General features: G+C 36.6%; 1 protein-coding gene across 2 annotated transcripts in view; it reads right to left on the bottom strand.

The window, feature by feature from the left end:
- The window catches only part of CNTNAP5 (contactin associated protein family member 5), a 402,137-nt gene that overhangs the window by 111,697 nt on the left and 269,920 nt on the right, over window positions 1–20,520 (bottom strand). The window lies entirely within an intron of this gene.

Raw genomic sequence — 20,520 nt, 5'->3', positions numbered from 1 at the left:
CTGCAGGATTGCTTTTCTTTGATTGTTTCTGTCCCTCTGAGAAAGGCTTGTAGGTCAACATGCTCCAGATAGCATTGTCTTATGGGACTTTGGGGACTAGTATTCTCTGTAATCATCCCTGCCCTCTGTCATAAGTACATATGTCTCCAACCTGATAGTCATTTAGGAAAGTTCTAGGTTTTTTTTTCAGCAGACCCTAGGGCAGAGTGATGTGCAATGCTGCATTTGATTTTATGTTTTGTATAATACATAATTACTATGGTATTTCCATAGAAATAATTGCTATTTGTTATTTGTTTGATTAAGATTTTTATCCTCTTCTGACTTGAAATAATAATAACACCTCTTAAATAACATCAGCAAGGACAAAACCATCATAGCTCTATTTAGAACAACCTACATCCTGCAACAATACTTTTAATGCTATTAAATAACAACCCCTGTCTATCCCAGGTCCTTGGGAAGGACTTGATAAATGGATCAAAATGCCACATACAATTTAAATGTCTGGCTATCTGCACGACCAACCGTAATAATAGTAATATACACTGCCTTGCTAAGTTGACTAATAAATTAAGAAAATAAATGAAAAAGCCCAATATCATTTCATAAACCTTTGCAATGATTTGGGGACAAGGACCATGAGTTAGGTTACTAGATTTTCAGAATCTAATCTGAAATCTGCAGCTGTTATGGTGTATTTGACTTTCCTATTCTTTTAGTTACATTTTTTTTTGCATGGAACTAAAATAAAGGCACTACTTCTCTTTACATTTACCTTAACAATTATCTTTTTTAATGTTCTTTTCTCTATTCCACTTGGTTTTCGATCAATTTCCTCAATTATAAGATATTTTATGTAATTTTTCTAAATATACAGTGTATCTCTCTGTGTGTGTGTGTGTGCGTGCGCGCACTCACGCACACGTATGTGTATATGTATGTGTGTGTGTGTGTGTGTGTGTATTCTAGCAGTCATGATAATAATTTACTGCGTTTACCATTGTCATCCATGACCTTGTGGCATTTCATTTGGTAGATGAAATCATTTGAGTTAAAAAAAAAATCCATTACATGTTTCCTTTACATATCTACTGCTGGAATAACTCTCAAATATCTCAAACAGAAATAGAGGTAAGTTTGTTTGATTTATATTTTAATGTGAACACTTTTCTAATCAACATGCAGATGAATATAAAGCTATCTTTCAGTGTTTATACCTTTCAACAGACTGTAATGTAAATTCTCTGATCAAGAAATACATATATTAAGGAGAAATGTACATACATATTTATATGTTGGTGCAAATAACATTCAAAAATATATTATGTTTAAGAAATTTGATTTTTAAAATATGTACTTGTTAAAACACTATCTCTTGGGAGAAAGAAATATGAATTTATGAACTGATAAAGAAAGAGGGTAACAACAATTTCAAGAACTGTAAAATGGTTTAAGAACCTATGCTCTCCATCTCCCTACTCTATTCCCCAATTTTACCATATTCACCAGCCATAGAAGAGATGAAAGTGGGGAGTGCCAGAAAAAAGCTAGAAGTATGCAGAAATTATAAAATCATAGGGCTCGAAGGGTCCTTGGAGGATGTCTACCTGTGAGAGAACAGCCCTCTGTTTCTAAATGAGACACACCAGGTGTCAACTTCAAACTGAACCTGGCCACAGCCATCTTTCTGATCCTCAATTGCCACACAGAGGAGGAAGGGGGAAAGGGGATTGGAATGCATCACTAGACACAACAAAGAGCTTTCTCATGAGAACCAAGGTCATCTCTACTGGCAACAGATAAGGTTAGGGAAGGTCTGCCTGAAGAGCCTTCCAATTAACCCAATTGGCCAATACGACCTGTGACACTTGGGGATGGGGTCATTTCCTAGTTTAATTAAAGATTTAGAATTGATTTTCCACTGAAGCGGTGCTGATATGATGTACTCATTAAAGAAGAACTTTGAGAAGAAGCCAAGTCTCAGAGTTCTGATTTGCTTAGGTTCATCAGTCGAAGCCTTGACACCAGGCTTTTCTTACTTCAGATGAACTTTGAGTTAGGAATGATGTCAGAAACAATCATCTGTTTCTCTGATTCTCTGTACCTTGCCTCTTTGACATTATTTTGGAACTCAACTAGTCAACAATCTCTTCTATGCATTGGACTCCAAAGCTATTTCACCATTCTAGTGCCTGACTCCCTGGGCTTGAATCTATTTATTTATGCAAGTTGCCAGACTACTGGAAACTTGGTTACTTTGCATATAATGGCCCATGGCTTTTTGTAACTTGTTATGAGTAAAAGTTTGCAACTGCCTCTTGGGTTTGAGCGTGAGCTTGGACTGAGACAGGATAGTGCCCATGCGATCCTCACACATTCTTCTTGATCCATGTCCCCCACATGTTCTGGAAATGTGGACCGGTTTAAGAACCCAGAGAAGCCAGTGACAGTACTACAACAACAATTTGATATTTAATAGTTGAATCCATGTGTACTCCAATTGCTATGTAAATATACTGATAAAGAGTACTACTCTTACTTCTAAAGGATATTTGACATGTGTGGCACTTCTAGCATACCCCATGCCTCCCATATATCTTTCTTGACTCTTCTCATATTCCCACATGCCCTATCCAACCTTACAACACAGTGGTGGGATTACCGGTTTGGTGACTACGTTTTGAAGCAAGCAGGAAGTCGAAAGTCACTCTTGTTCCTGCTGCTTTTTGCCCATTCAGGAGATTCTGTTTCAGTAGGGAAATATCTCTGAAATGAGGACCCAACAGGACAGGGGTCATCTAGTTTTTAATAACCCCCTTCACACTTGTTAGTGATTTGCCACCTCCTGGGATTTCCCATTATAAGTGTCAACTTACACAGAGAAAACCCAGAAGAAAAGGGAAAGAGCAATACAATAATGATATATACTAACCCAAGTATCTTTTAAATAACTACCTAAATAATGAATTGAGTATTCTGCAGTCTACCTGTGCAATTTTATTCATGTCTATTTAGAAGTCAAACTTTTAGAGTTCAGTAGCTTTCATTTTTATATTAGAAATGTAATGACTGTTTGGAGAAGAGAAGACTGTTCACAGATAGAACAATATGTATTTATATGCACCCATAGCACAAAGGCAATGGATTAGGAAAGGGTGAAGGCTAGCCATCTTTTTTGGCAACAAGACATCCTGGGTATCAAGCTGCAGAAGAGAATTCCAAACCCCGAAAGTCTGATATCTATGCAAACCCTCCTCAAAATGGTTTATAAAAAAGCAGTGGGAGGTTTTGAAAGTTTATTGCCACCACTATTTCCTTCTTGGCTTTGAAAAACAATTCCAAACCTCCGCAGCTGTTGTATATTTCTTTCTCATAACTACAGTAACAGGATTTCAGATGCTGGCTGAGTTCATAGGATACTTTCTTCAACTGCATACCTTTTTCAGAAACAGAAGTGCAAAGAGACCCCCAAAGAGGATGCAGTTCAGAGACTATGTCAACAAGCCTTGCTTGCTTTCCTCATTTCAATAAACACAGAAGAACATTATCACATTTATGTCCTATTTTTATACTCTCCACTGACTTAAATTAATTAAGTCTTCCTGGATTTACACGTGTGTGAAGAGAATGGGGAAGCAGCTCTCCCTGTCCCCCCACCCTCTCTTAGCATTCTCCCTTTATTATTTCATTATACTCTTGGATAAATTTGAAACCAGGTTCAGGTAAAGTAGCTGAAGGACAAGTAATGCTCTTTGCATGACATTAACCTGGAAAAGTTAAATTAAGCTAGCAGAAGCCAAATATCATAAGTGCTTGTTAAACCATTTTGTAATGCACAGCTCACAATACAAATTCTCAGCTAATGCTACAGCTTTATGTGTTAGCAGCTATTTAATGACCCAATTATTAAAGAGTGTGCAGAAGCCCAGAGGCTTTTCGAAAAATGGTGCATTGGGTAGTTTTTTTTTAGATTTTCCAAGTCTGTTTCTTACATTACTTGTCGCTGGAATGAAATGGTAATCCTCATATTTTCTTTGCCTGTCCCACTGAACTTTTCCCACTTCCAGCTGAGCTACCCTTCTTTATTGCAATCTCAGCTGATATGACACAATTTCCTTCAAACTGGTGGCCTTCTGCATTCCGGACATATATGACATAGAAACAACTGCTATCCTTTAGAAATAACAATATTACTCTTATGAGTATATTTACATAGCACTTGGAGTGCACATGGAGGCAACTATTAAATAACAAATGGTTGTTGTACTGTCACTGACTTCTCTGGGTTCTTAAACCAGTCCACATTTCCAAAAGCAATGTAAAGTTTTGTTTTGTTTTTTACAATTCTAGTTTGGATTTTTGCATTCACTTGTTTCAGGGCACTTCCAGTTTTCCATTGTTTATGGTCTTAACACCTCAAAAGCAGACTGAAATCCACCTATGATCACATTCATTTCCATTAACTTTAAAAACATGATGAAGAGCACAAAGCAATTTAATTCAATAAGATTTCCATCCCAAGCTACTTTGGTATAAAGGGGGAAAAAAAATCCCTCTTTCTGGTTCCACACAAAAGAAAAACAAAATTAATTGCTAGCACCTTCTATCGTACTGTCTTGTCATACATCAACAAATCAAACAAACTGAACTAAACAAACTGAGTACCCTACCTGACAGACTTGAAAGCATAGAATCACTCATTCACTCAATAGAAGAATGCTTAGCAACACATTTTGAAACAACTATACAAGCAAGCCTAATCTCTCTTGAAAAAAAAAAATACAGCACAGATAAGTGAGTACCTATCAGCTCAAAATCAAATCCCACAACCATAACCACTACCTCAACTACAATCACAACTACAACCAAAAATAACCACCAAACCACAGCCATAAACAATTACTATCCCTTCAAATAATTCCACAAATAATATCTCCTTACACATCACAGACACCATGGAATGTGAACAGACATGTCCAAATGCCATTTATTTGGTCCCAAAGACACCAACGAATCAGACGATATCACCAAACTTCGTGATATCATAAGCAATTCAAATACAACAAACATCTCTCCTGAAGATATCATTGAAATAACCAGAGATGGCCCTGGGTGCAAATACAATGATGGCTCTGTGGCCCCAAGATTTTGTAGAGTTGTATAACTCTAGTAACTAGTAACCAACAATACTAGACTTAACTGCCTCGATCTCATCTTCTGCAATAGTTTGAATGCAATTTATGGAATATAAATTAAAGATCCCTTTTCCAACAGTGACCACATGATTGACTTTTGTCTCAACATACATCCACACAAAAATCATCAAAATGATGGAATCCCCAATTCTAACTTCAAAAAAGGCAACTATGATCTTATAAACAACGATCTCTCATCCCTTGATTGGCAGTTTCTATTCTCTGGATGCAATACTGTAGAAGATTATTACAACATATTTTTACTTGAAGTTAAAAGAGTCATCAAACTATATGTACCATTAACAACTCCCCAAACTAGAAAAAACGGATTCCCCATAACAATAAGGAAGCTTCAATCCAAAAAGAAATCACTTTGGTGGAAAAACAAATCTGGTCATGTTGCCAACTTGAAAAGCCGATACAAAAATATATGCCACCATATAAAAACTGAATGCACCAATTATCACATTAAACAAGAAGAAAACCTTCTATGCACCAATTCCACCCATGCTTTCTACAATTTTGTAAACAACAAACTAAAAGACTCAAGGTCCATCCCACTCCTGAAAGGACCTAATGGTGAAGACTGTAACGATGACATTATTAAAGCCGACCTCTTTAAAACATTCTTTGGCTCAGCATTTGTAAACAGCAATGGATCATGCCCAGTATTTCCTAGTCGAACCACAGACAACTACAATGATCTAATACATATCGATTTTACAGAAGACAATGTTGAAAAAGCACTATGCAATCTAAAACCATCTCTATCAATTGGACCGGACGGAATATGTGCCTACTTCTTAAAAAAGCTATCCACTGCCATAGCAGTGCATGATCTAAGCATAATCTTTGAAAAATCTTTCAGGACCAACTCCTTGCCAAAACTATGGTCACAAGCCAAGATCATCCCCATCTTCAAAAAGGGAGAGCCCAGCCTAGTTGAAGATTACAGACCAATCTCTTTACGCTGCATCACCTGTAAAGTAATGGAATCAATTATTAACCAATCCATCATCCTCCACCTAGAAACAAACAACCTACTCTCTAATAAACAATTTCGTTTCAGGAAAAAACTATCATGTAATCTGCAACTCTTACACTGCAAAAACATAAGGACTACACAACTTGATCAGGGCAAAGCAATAGACGCAATCTACATAGACTTCTGTAAAGTCTTTGATTCAGTAGTACACAACAAACTACTCCTAAAACTAAAATCTTACACTATCTCTGGCCACCTGCATAACTGGATAGAAGCATTCCTGTCAAACAGACAACAAATGGTCAAAATTGGGGAGCGTCCTATCAAATTCTGTACCTGTCAACAGTGGTGTCCCCCAAGGCAGTGTTCTAGGACCAACTCTTTTCATACTCTACATAAATGACCTCTGTGATCATATCAAGAGCAACTGCATTCTCTTCGCTGATGATGAGACACAAGAGCAAACAATAGATACAAACTCAAGGTTAATTGCACCAAACTTGATTGCAGGAAATACAACTTCAGCAACAGAGTGGTCAATGTCTGGAATACTCTCCCTGACTCTGTGGTTTCTTCCCCAAACCCCAAAAACTTTAACCTTAGACTGTCTACTATTGACCTCACCCCTTTCCTAAGAGGTCTGTAGGGGGAGTGAATATGTGCACCAATGTGCCTACTGTCCCTGTCCTATTGTTTCTTTTAATTGTTTTATTTTTCTTATATGTATCCATGTATTCATAACTATGTTTTAGTTATACCTATTATCTTGTAAGCAATTGACAAAAATAAATAAATAAAATAAAATAAGCAATAATTACTGTTGAGAGAGCTGCCAAGGTATTCGATCTGTTAAACATCCTGTAAAATAACACCTTTGGTAAATCCCAGGAGTCTAGGGATGAAGTAAACTGAGATTTTGCATTAACAGGAGAACCAATCACTCATGAACTTTGCTGAATTGCTGTATTGCAAAACAAATTTCCTGTTTTCCTTCTATTTCACACAATCTGTATGAAATGAGGTGGGGGAGTTACCATTCTCTGTGTGTCTTTGCTGAGATCTAGTGGTTATCCAGATTTATGCAGCCCAGATGTGAGAGCAATAAAGAATTTTATCAAGCTTAGCACATGATTGACAACTTTGGATGGTTTGCTGTGCATATAATGTTTACAATTATGATTCACAGGTATAGATTCACAGGTATATTAAAGGTCCATCAACATTTACTCTACTGTTCAAGGCACAGCTACTAATAAGTTTGTGAAAAGTTAGATAAAAGATAAAAGTCAGGGAAGGCGGAGACTAAAGCAAAGGGGGAAAAACAAGATCAAATGTGGTTTCAGTTTATGAAAGGAAGCATAAAATATTGTAAAATATTGAAGAAAACAGGAGCTGACGATCGCAGTAGAGTTTGAAGAGAACCTCTTTGGACAAAGAGAAGATGGAGATCAATTACCAATGCAGCATAGTTGATCCTTCTGGGAAGACCACAATGCAGCCATCTCTGATGGGTTTTGAGCACTAGGAAACTAAAAAAACAGCCACCTTGCTCAAACCATGGTCAGCATCTTTAAAAAGATACAGGTAATCCTCAGCCACAATTGAGTTCAAAATTCATGTTGCTAAGTGAGAAATTTATTAAGTGAACCTTGCCCCATTTTATGACCCTTCTTGCCACATTTGTTAAGTGAATCATTGCAGTTGTTAAATTGATAACAGAGTTGTTAAGTGGCTTCTCCACTTTCCTTGCTCGAAGATCGCAAAAAGTGATTGCCTGGGACACTGCAATCACCATAAATATGAACCAGTTACTGAGTGTCTGAATTTTGATCACATGACCACAGGGATGTCATAAGTTTGAAAAATGGTCATTAGTCACTTTTTTCAGGGCCATTGTAAGTTCAAACGGTCATTAAACGAACTATTGTTAATCAGGGACTACCTGTATTAATTTGGCATACTTCCCTTTCTAACCACATTAAGAAATTTCTTATTAATTACTTTTCAGTTATTAGAAACCTTAGGATGAACAAGTCTGAAAATTGGAATGAGTCTGCAATCAATCATTAATGGGGACAAAATATTAACTATCAGCTTAAGAATTTGTTTTTTAAAAAACCAACCAAACAAACAAATGGACAGGAAAAAGTTGATTAAAACTTGGATTTTAGAAAGCTAAAAAGCAGACTAAGGATCCTGATAAATTTGAAAGAAGTTTTTTTGCAATAAGTGATAAAGAACCCTTTCTGTAGGAAAATGTTTTTGTTTTGAATTCTATCTATCTATCTATCTATCTATCTATCTATCTATCTATCTATCTATCTATCTATCTATCTATCTATCTCTATCTATCTATCTATCTATCTATCTATCTATCTATCTATCTATCTATCTATCTATCTATCTATCTATCTATCTATCTATCTATCTATCTATCTATCTATCCATCCATCCATCCATCCATCCATCCATCCATCCATCCATACAAACATACATACATACATACATACATATGATATTCAGCTTTGTTCGGGTATTTTCCCACGTCATTATAGTTGTGCTTTTAAAGTTGTAGCAATGTTTCGACAGAATCTCATCTGCCATCATCAGACTTCTGTATAGTGTTCATCTGTTCATCTTCTAGGTCTCCATTATGTCTCAGTGTGTTTTTGAGGATCAAGCCAGTGATTTTGCTTTTGTGGAAGCCGTTGGCTGTCAGTACTTTAGTCAGGGTGCATAGTTCAGTCTTTATGTGTGTCTTGTCTGCCAGGTGTTTGGTTCTGGCAATTAGTGTTTTGGCCACAGAGTTTATCTGTGCTGGGTGATGGTGGGATTCGGTGATGCCCCCCACAAACCCAAACTATGGCTAAGATACATCGATGACACATTTGTTATTTGGCCCCATGGAAAAGAAAACCTAAACAATTTCCTAACACACCTAAACAGCACACATCCCAAAATCAAATTCACCATGGAAATGGAAACAAACAAACAACTACCATTCCTAAATGTACTAATGTACAAAAAAACAGATGGCACACTAGGACACACCATATACCAGAAAACACACACACACCAACCGCTACCTCAACGCCCAATCCCACCACCACCCAGCACAGATAAACTCTGTGGCCAAAACACTAATTGCCAGAACCAAATGCCTGGCAGACAAGACATACATAAAGACTGAACTATGCACCCTGACTAAAGTACTGACAGCCAACGGCTTCCACAAAAGCAAAATCACTGGCTTGATCCACAAAAACACACTGAGACATAATGGAGACCTAGAAGATGAACAGACCTATGGAACAGCTGTCCTGCCTTACCCAAGAGGTACTACAAACAAAATCAGTAAGATACTACACAGGCATCATATCAAAACTGCCTTCAAAACAGACAGAAAAATAGCAGCCATCCTAAGAAACCCCAAAGATAAAATTGACCTGGAAAACCAAGGCATATATGAAGTCCTTTGTGCATCACGCCCTGCCACATACTTTGGACAGACCAATAGAAGAATAAGTACCCGCCTAAATGAACACAAAAATGCAGTAAAAAAGCTAGAACACACTTCCTCACTAGTCCAACATATGAAAACCACAGGTCATAGCATCGACTTCAATGGCACCAAAACCCTAGCCACTATAGAAAACCCCTGCAACAGAATTATCAGAGAAGCCATAGAGAATGAAAAAAGACCTGAAAGCATGAAAAGAAGAGATGACTCCACCAGACTGCCAATTATCTGGAAGCCTGCACTCTCAAACAAAAAAATCTCCACACCACAAGCCAGGCAAACATCTGGGCACAAACAGACTCCCCCTGATACCTCCAGCTCAAACACATCCCAACCAGGCACCCAGATGAAACCTAGCTTCCTAATAAATGATAACCGTCCTTTAACTTGGAGCCAAGCCGCACTAAAAGCCTCCAATACAGGAAACACAATGCTGCCAGCCAATCAAGACAAAAATCTACAAAACAGACAGAAGATATTAGAAACACCAATCAAGCAGAACACAGCAAACTCCAAGACCAATAAACACAGACCAAGAATCTCAACCAATCAGGATGAAGAAAAAAACCTTCTGGCACAGCGTAGGCTAGCCCCAAATTTAAAACAGAAACGGCTGTGAAAGTTTGATTCACAAACGAACACTATACAGAAGCCTGATGATGGCAGATGAGATTCTGCCAAAACGTTGCTACAACTTTAAAAGGCATAACTATAATGACGTGGGAAAATACCCGAACAAAGCTGAATACCATACATATAAATAGCAACATTTATATAATTACAATTTTAAAAATTGGACACTAGAGGGAACTAAAGATTTCAGTTAAAAAAAGAATACATAAACTTGACTAACAGTTATGTAATGGTGCAAAATATACTAACAATGAAAACATTAAAGGATACTTTCAAAAAATGGAGAAAAAAAATTAATATTAGCATTGGCAATACCTACATCTGCCTTTGTGGATAGAAATCTAAAACATGTTGCAGAAGAGGAACAGATTTTGGCTGAAAAGAGATGAAAGCGTGCTATAAAAATGACATGGAAAAATATGTTACATTGACACACACACACACGAACGGCCTGATGCTTGAATAATTAAAAGGGATATAAAACCATTAATTGAGAGAGATTTTTTTCTCTGTTGGACTTAGAAAAGAGAGCTGTTAAACCTCTGAAGAATCTTGTGAGAATGGGCAAAGAAGAAATAAAAAGAAGTAGAGTTCTATGACATTATTTGAAGAGATTAAAAATCAAGATTGTTAAAAACAAAAGGATTATCTCTGGTAGCCCTTAATGGACTTTTGCTGATCTGGACTGAATAATGAGAGTCTAATGATTTGTTTATAGAGAGGAGGTAAAATATGGAAAGAAGAGATGATTTACTGTGTTTTAAGAGGGTGAAAAGTTAAAATTGTTTGCGCTTGTGATGAAGAAGGAAGCCATTCTTTATATCTATCTTTTCTTTTACTATATTCATATTTTTTCTTTCTTTTTCTATGTTTTTCTTTCTTTTCTGCACCATTCTATTTTTTTTCATTCCTTTATCTTGTATTAGTTTTTAACCTTTTAATTTTTAAATAAAGTTAGTATATAAATTAAATACCATTCTTGTGATTTATAGTATTGGTCCTTGAGTACGGTTTTTTTAGACCAATTGAATCATAATTACAACAAACAAGGTCGGGAACAGTTAGTAAGTATTTCAGTGACTTTGGCTGATCTTGAAAAAGTTAAGCAGGTTTGGATATGATTAACATTGGGAGAGTGCCAGGAAATCTCAGGGTTGTATGCTAGGCTGCAAATCTGGAAATATAAATATACAGTAATGGGGCAGTGGGAGTGCCAAGGGTTAATTCTCCCAATGTTCAATTATACCATCAGGTCGATGTTTTCACCTCTATTGTTTCTTGGAACTCAAGTGAGGTGACTACATTTCAGAAGCTAACTTGGTGGCAGGTTTTTGTTTTTTTAATGTTTATGGTTCTGTAGTTTTAAGTTTTAATGTTGTTTTGTTGTTGAATATTGTTTTAATCTTTAACTGGGAGCCACCCAGAATTTGAAATAACTTCACAAGAAATTAGTATTATGGGTAATATATACTTGAAGACTGCTAGAAAATCATTTTCCAGAATTTGTGAAGAGAAAAAGGATGACAAGGAGGATAAATGATTTAGACCAGCTTACTGCCAATTAGTTTTTCAAAATTATCTGATATTTTGCAAAACAATTTATATTACGAAGACTACTCAGTGGCAATATATATAATTAAAGCTGTTCTAATCTCTACAATTTTGGCATTATATAAAAGCTGTGTTGGAGCGCCTGCACTATTGCTGTCATTAGATAAAGTTCCTGGAGCTTCTAAGCTCAAAATTAATTTTTATTTACAGTTCAAAAACTACATCAAGATGAATATGGGTAATTTGCAGATAATTTTGAATAATGAGACAGTATATTAGCCCAAATGAATGGGTTAAGATCTTAAGAAATGTTAAATGAGCATTCATCACCTTCACTGAGATTAATTGAACAAATACTTCCTGTTTGTGTATACTGGACAACCCAAAAGAAATAGCACAGGTTTTATTTTAATACTGGTATTAATTTTGGAAAAAAAATACAGTGGAAATTATTTTGATTTATATGTTTGGAGTCTGTTTTACACTAACAGTGCTTTAGTTTAGTATTCATAAGTTTATTAATAGGGACCTTATAAAAAATTAAGTGCCTCTCTTAAAATCCTCTGTGGGAAACAAGTTTACATTATCTATGAATTTACTTATAGTGGCAAAATGTCTGAAATCAGTAGGCTTGTGGTAAAGATTTAATTTGTTAATTAAAATTTGGGGAAATGTAATATATTTAATTAGTTAATTAATGTGAATCAACTCTTTCCTCCTTCCCTCCCTTCCTCCCATTTATTATTATTTCGTTTTGCTTTCTGTATTATCATATATTATTTTTCTCGGTTCTTGTTTTTTTGTCTTCTGCTATAGATTAAAAAGCAATAAGACGATTGCAAATGGTTCTGATCCACAGCCTACAATCAAAACAACTCTATAAACTCTATTATAACATATGGCAGCAACAGGGAACAAGATAGAAAAATACCAAATGGCAAAATATTAACTTTGGCTTCCCTAAATTATTCTTTCTGCATATATGTTACAATAAATTTCTACTAGAAGTGGCAAAACATGGGTTCAAACATTATTCAACAAAAAAATTACTTAGTGACCAGTGTCAATCATTACATATCCCATAATTTATTATTAGGAAAAATTGATAATGGGAGGAAAAAAAACCACAGTATACAAATAAAATAGAGTTTGTCATTTATCGACTTATTTTTAGTTCAATCAACTATATCACATTTTCTCTGGAGATGAAGTAGGATATGATAGCATGTGGACAAAATCTGTTCAATACAATATTGGAGTCTTTATTATTTCTTGGGGCAGCTTGATTGTGTACACCCTGGACTTGTCATCTGGAAAGCCTTAGCCTGGATTCGAGACCCTATTGTCACATGATGGAGTGAGCACCCATTTTCACATAGCTCTTGCCCACCTAGCAGTTCGAAATAATGAAAATGCAGGTAGATAAAAAGTACTATTTTGGTAGGAAGGAAACTGTGTTCTGCGACATCATGCTGCAACATGATCATGGAAACATCGCCAGACAGCACTGGCTCAGGTCTTTGAAATGGAGTTGAGTACTACCTCTTATAGTGGCAACGACTAGCAGAGTAAAATCCGCAGGGACTCCTTTCTTTTCCTTCCTTTTCTATTATTTCCTAGGGTTTATATTTCTTTATTGTTTTTGGAGCATTTACTATTTTCTAGAGTTCATACTTTTTGTTGAAGAAGGACTATGGAGATTCTCAATCATCCATGTCATGAGTTGTGAGTAGTGCAAATGGATGTGGAGTCTTCTTGACTACAGGATGTGGCCTCAACAACTCTCTAAAAGAATGCAAATGACCAGCTGTCTGCAAGGAGTGTAAATCCTTCCATTCCCCACCATCCAGTCAAAGCTGAAGAAGCTTCTTGGATGAGAAGTGAAATGTCTTCAAAGAAAAAAGAAAAAACAAGGAAATCCAGTTGCCTTTTTAAAAAAAGTACCATCACCTGGATGACTGAGAATCTCCATAGACTTTTAGCTATGCACTTTGGGATGAACATCCTTTGAATGGTGCGGGAATATGAATAGATTTCCAGAAAAATTGCAGACTACAGAAACCATTTGTGCTTCAGTTTGAGACGCAAACAGCACAACTCATCGCCAACAGTCTGCATCTGTCTTCAATAGTGAAGGGACACAGGACAGAAAACATCCTGCAGGTAAGGAAATTCCACATCTATTTGCACTACTTGGGTGATCTAAGGACACAGATTAGCCTCTAGGTGATCTTAACAATCTGCTAAAAGAATGGAAATGACCAGCTATCTGCAAGGAGTATAAATCCTTCCCTTCCCCACCATCCAGCTGGAGCTGAAGAAGCTTCTTGGATGAGAAATGAAATGTCTTCAAAGAGAAACCAGAAAGTCCAACTGCCTCTTGAAAGAAAGTACCTTTGGGACATTTTTGTTGAAGATATCTGTTAAAGATACCCAGATATCTGTAGAGATATAAAAATGTCATAAAACAAACTGAATGGCAGAATCATTGCCAAAATCAATTTATCTTCATCTTATCGTTGCATCTTATCATTTCCAGCTCTAGCCAAATGAAGACCAGAAATATTTCACAGAAAATATTTCAGTACCTTCTGTCTCTGATGCATTTAATATTATTTTTCCTTTTCTTCCTCCTCCTAAAACACACGAATCATTTTAAATGAATCATTTTGGAAAATTATGTCCAGGTAGACCTAATTCTAAGTTTTTTAGTCAAGAAACAAATGAATGGAGTATATTGTAACATGAAGCATTTTGGGGATAAAATAATTAGAATTAGAATTCTTTTTATTGGCCAAGCGCGATTGGACACACAAGGAATTTGTCTTGGTGCAAATGCTCTCTGTATACATAAAAGAAAAGATACATTCGTCAAGAATCATATGAATGAATCAAGAATCAAATAAGATAAAAGAAGGCAGCTGGCATAACCAGCCCTCTGTTCTCACTTCTTGAAAATTTTGGAGAAATCAATAGCATTTGGTTTTTCACTTGGCCTAATACAAAATTTGAAATTTCATAATGATGCTTTAAGCATATAGTATTATTGCCCAATCATCATCATCATCACAAATAAATGTCTGTGGAGATTCTCAGTCATCCATGTCATCGTTATCCCAAATATGCTTTTTCAAAAGGCAATTTGAACTTTCATTGTTTTTCTTTGAAGACATTTCTCTTCTCATTCAAAAGGCCTTTTCAGTTCTGAAGCAGCTTCTGAAGTGAGGAAGCTTCTTGGAAGTAAAGTAAAACTTCTTCAAAGAAAAACAAAGAAAGTCCAATTGCCTTTTGAAAAGCACCTTTGGAGCGCCATTAATATTTTACATATGATAAAATTATGTGCATAATTTCCTTCCATCTGGGAGGGAAAATGAGTTGCCATTCAGACTATGGGCCAGTGAATAGAATAATCAGGTTTTAGTGTTAAAAGATATTTGGCTATGCGAAAGAACTTGCACAGGGAGATAATTTATATTGTTCTTTATATTACTCAGGATTCCTTATAATTTAGATTGTATTCTAATTTTACTGCTTTTCTTTGCAGATGCTAGAATGAAAGTGAATCACCTGCAGGCAGTAATTCAAGGATACAACCTTTTGCTATATAAATCTACTGCAAGAACTAGGAAGCTGTTAAGAAAAAAAAATCAGCAATTGCCATAAGTAAGATGCAAGCCTTATTTTAATCACAGAAGCAAAATCCTATTTTTGCACATCTTTCCTATTCACTGAAGATTTCATGGTGGTAGAAATGGTTGCTACCCATCTCGTGCTATTGTAATAGACTAGTCTGTTCTCTGGATGTTAGCTTTTCACCTTCTCAGAAACAGTCCCATACCATATCACTTTCATTTTGTTATTTTCCCTCTTGAGCTTTCATGAAAGAGGTGCCCTTCTTTTCCCTACCCTTCTCCCTCAAGATGTATGGTCCTAGAAGGATATGTGACTGTTTCTATTTGTGTCTTTGGGCCTCAGTAGCCAGGTCTGTATCCTCTGTACCTTGAGGCCAAAATACTCTACCCTCACCCCAGCCGATTTCCTGTATCTGTACCAGTTGGGAGGGAAGCAGAGAAATGTAAGGGGGAAATGTAAAGAAGGAACTGGATGAGGAGAAAATAGTGGAAAATCCACTGTATCTTCATTATGCTGGACATTACAGAAGGAGGCAATGGAAGTGATCTGCAAAATTATGACAAAAGAGTCCCAAATGTACTGTCACAGTTCCAAACCAAGCTAGCAAAAGAAGAAGCCACACTATGAGCAGAATGCGTCTCTTTCCTCGAGTCTCAGCTTGGCACATAGTGAACAATACATTCAAATCTTGACCAACAAATGCTCTGTCCTACACATTGGTAAAAAAAATCAGTACACCAAATACAAATTAGGCAGATATGACCTCGTTGATGATCCTCACTCTGTCAAGGACATTGGAGTTCTCATATCAAATGACCTAAGTGCCAGAGCTCGTTGTAACAGCATTGCCAAAAAGGCATTAAGAGTTGTAAATCTAATCTTACAAAGCTTCTCCTCCGGAATATCGAATTGCTAACTAGAGCATACAAAACTTTTGCCAGACCAATACTTGAATACAGCTCATCTGTCTGGAATCCACATTGCATATCAGACATTAATACAATCAAACGAGTCCAAAGGTATTTCACGAGAAGAGTACTACACTCCTCTGCTCGCAACAGAATACCCTATATCACCAGGCTTGAGATTTTGGGCTTGGACAACCTTGAACTACATCGTTTTTGGTTAGACTTAAGCATAGCACACAAATTATCTGCTACAATGACCTACCAGTCAATTACTACTTTAGCTTCAACCACAACAATACAAGAGCACACGAGCACACAACAGATACAAACTCAATGTAAACCACTCCAAACTTGATTGCAGAAAGTATGACTTCAGCAACAGAGTGGTCAATGCCTGGAATGTACTACCTGACTCTGTTGTTACATACCTCTAACTCCCACTCCTTTAACTTCAAACTATCCATTATTGACCTCACCCCATTCCTAAGAGGGGGGGCGTGCATAAGTGCACCATTGTGCCTACCATCCCTGTCCTATTGTCCCCATTTATTCATACCTATTTCCTGTATTCTTACTCATGTTTATACTTATATCTATTATATTGTAAGCAACTGACAAATAAATAAATACATACATACATACATACATACATACATACATACATACATACATACAAGTAAAATGATTTCTATAGAGCATTACTGGCTTCTGTTAGCCAGCTGGCTATATGGACGCATGCCCCACCTACCTAGTTGCTCCCTGGCTGGCTCTAGCCTGGATGGCTTCTGAACCAACCACATCTGGCTTGCCTTCCTGGCTCCTCTCCTAGCATAAGTTCCATCACCCAACACTCATCTGTGCCCCCATGTATCCCCCTCCCCCTGTGTTGCAAGTCTGAACCAGTGCATTGTGGCAACTTTGAATGGTGCGTTGTCTCGGATGTTGACAGGTATTTTTTCAAAAGGTAACTGGACTTTCCTGTTTTTTCTTTGAAAACATTTCGCTTTTCATCCAAGAAGTTTTTTCAGTTCTGACTGAATGGTGGAGGGTGGAAGGATTTATATTCCTTGCCCTCAGATGACTGCAAGATGACTGACTTAATGACCAGATGAAAAAGCACGTTTGAGACAACCATGACCTACATGACTGAGAATCTCCATAGACATAATGAGAAAAGAGCCAAAGAATTGAATGGCCAGATTCTTAGATGGCCATGTAAACAGGTAGAATCTGGACAGCCAGAGGTGAACTTCCACAACAATGGGAAGGGGGCTTTCTGATGATATTAATCATCAGATCTCTTGTAAGAAGCCTTGGGAAGTTCCAGCTATTTCCTGAGAAATTGGTAAATTATTTAAAGTTCAGGTATGGCTTTCGTCTATCAGAACTAAAATAGGTGACATTAGAATAAAATAATGAGCTGATTTATTATATACAAATTCGGCCATAGGCAAAGATAAGACCAGTTGTCTTCTTGATAGTTTACATCATAATCACAATATTGTTCAAAGGTAGCATTTGATTTCTTTGTTCTTTTATTGGATTGGGAATGATGGGTAAAGGAGACTTGAATTTATCACTCTTGCTTGAAATCAGATTTGAAGGCATGCGTCAATCAGAGGTGGTATTCAGCAGGTTCTGACCTGTTCTGGGGAACCAGTAGCAGAAATTTTGAGTAATTCAGAGAACTGGCAAATACCACCTCTGACTGGCCCTGCCCCCATCTATTTTCTGCCTCCTGAATCCCAACCGATCGACTGGGTCTTCTTTTGTTGCCCTGCACAAGAGAACGAAGCTGGAAAGCAGGTTAGTGGGGTGGGCAGGGAATGGAATTTTGCAGTAACCTTCCCCCAGGAATGGGAAGGGAATGGGGAATTTACAGTAATCTTTCCCTGGAGTGGGGTGGGAATGGAGATTTTATAGTATCTTTCCCCTGCCAAACCCACCAAGCAAGCAACGCCCACAGAATCGGTAGTAAAAAAATTTGAATCCCACCACTCAATGTCTAAAAAATGGGTGAATGAATAGGCAGGCCATATCTAAAAGAGGGAGGGCTGAAACAGGAGATAAAAAGAGACATTTTCAAAAACAAAATAACCACAGCCAGGCTTGCTCTTAGAATATTGATATAGAATATCATCTTCTTGGACTTAGACTGGTTGACAAATGATGATCTCTGGACTGATGTTGCTTCTGCTTGCTGCTTGAAACTTTGCTTACTAGGATTTTGTCTATATGTTTTCATGGGATTTGGAACTGTTGGGCAACATACCTTGCCTGCTGTTGCCATAAAACCTTGAATTATGCTCCTTTGTGCATGTATGTAGGGAGTCAGACCTGGGGCAGGATGGAAAGATCGTGGATGTAACAGGCTAGTTGGCTTGATGGTTAGTGAGTTGATATGGCAGCAGATGTGATAAAGAAAAAAGCTTTAATGACTTTTCAGATATAAGGCTACCAAAGTCATGGAATAAATATTCCAAATATTCCAAATAATGGTCCTGACAGAGCTGTAGAATGTCCTCTCTCAAAGAAAGAGGAATGCATAATTAGCCGTAGCATCTCAGTTTTTGTCATTCTCTATGGTTGAAGAGCTTTCTGAAGATCACCTAGTATGTAAAGAAGTAATCTGGTTTCAGGCTGTTTGTTTCTGACCTTGTCAGAAATAGTCCGATAGGCTATGAAAATAGAGTGACATTTCTGGAATAGTTTTAGAATATCTTTAGTCAACATATTATAGTCAACAATCACAAACTATTCTTCATCCTCTTTCATGAAAACAGTAATTTTTGAAACTTTTATTCTTTTAAACTGAATGTTTACCTTGTTTCTTTAATTATACCTTATTTCTTTACATTAAATCATCCTAATGTATCGCTTATTGTTCTCTCCATAAAATTTACCTAAATATCATTCCTGTACTACACAATCTACAAATCAACAAACCCAATCTTTTGTAAGAATGTACTTGGTCAAAACACTAGATTTTTTTAAAAACATTTTCTTTAAACGTTTCTTGAGCTGGATGGAATGGCCTTATGTGTGAACAGATGCACAAATGATGTAGTTGAGAAACAGATAAATTCCTATATTTTCCACAATGGATCTTCTGATCAATTATCACACTCTACAGTATCATTGAAGCAACATAATTATCAGAATGTCATAATTATGAAACACAAAAGGACACAGCATACAAAGTCCAAAGGAAGCTTTATTAAACTCATACAGATTGCCTTTTACATTTATATTAGAAATCTAACTTTATATATATGCCTTTCCTATACTTGATTGTAAAATTTAGGATAGTTTGATTATTCGTTTCGGTTCTAACAGAATATCAAGAAACTAGATTTTAAGCAATATTAGAAATGTACACTGCACCACAATTCCTCAGGGACTCATGCTAGTCCATCAGTGGCTACCACAAATAGACTGATGTCTCATTATAATGAGGCATCAAAGGAATCCTCCAACCATGCTTTGAGTCAAATATGATAACATTTCGATGAAACAAAACATGATCAGATTTAAGATCTCTCTCTCTCCACCTCTCTCTCTCTAAGGAAAGGAAAAAAAACCCCATAAGACATACTATAATTTAATTTCAACAGGTAGCCCAATACAGCAAAATACATTTAAGCAGGAAGTTACATATGACCCTCAGATTTAAATGTTTGCCTAAAATACAACATGTGAAGCAGCTCTGATCAATCCTGCAACAGCCACATTACCCCTGAAGAAATTAGTTGTTGAAATTAATGATGAAAATGATTCTTTAAGAAACATATGTGTTTTGCCATATGATGTAGTAGCATATATTCAGCCCATGAAATTTATTCATTATGTTAGGTTTATCATTGAGCATATAAATACAGTAACCCTTTTAGCTGTGATCTGTTTTATGGGGTAGATCCCATGATAACATAACGTAGCTAACGTTTTATTGATTGGCCTCCTCTGTCCATTGAGTCTGGAATCATTATTCCATCAACCCTGTATCATGCATCTGTTCTCCTCATATCTCACTTCTATTGCAAATATAATGTAAGAGTAGAACAATCAAAAGCAATAAACCATTGACAAGCTGTG

Source organism: Pseudonaja textilis, chromosome 1, assembly GCF_049901715.1.
Source record: "Pseudonaja textilis isolate UNSWEBS1 chromosome 1, rPseTex1.2, whole genome shotgun sequence".
Lineage (NCBI taxonomy): Eukaryota > Metazoa > Chordata > Lepidosauria > Squamata > Elapidae > Pseudonaja > Pseudonaja textilis.
Note: the sequence above shows the minus strand (reverse complement) of the source record. Positions and strands in the feature narration are given on the sequence as shown.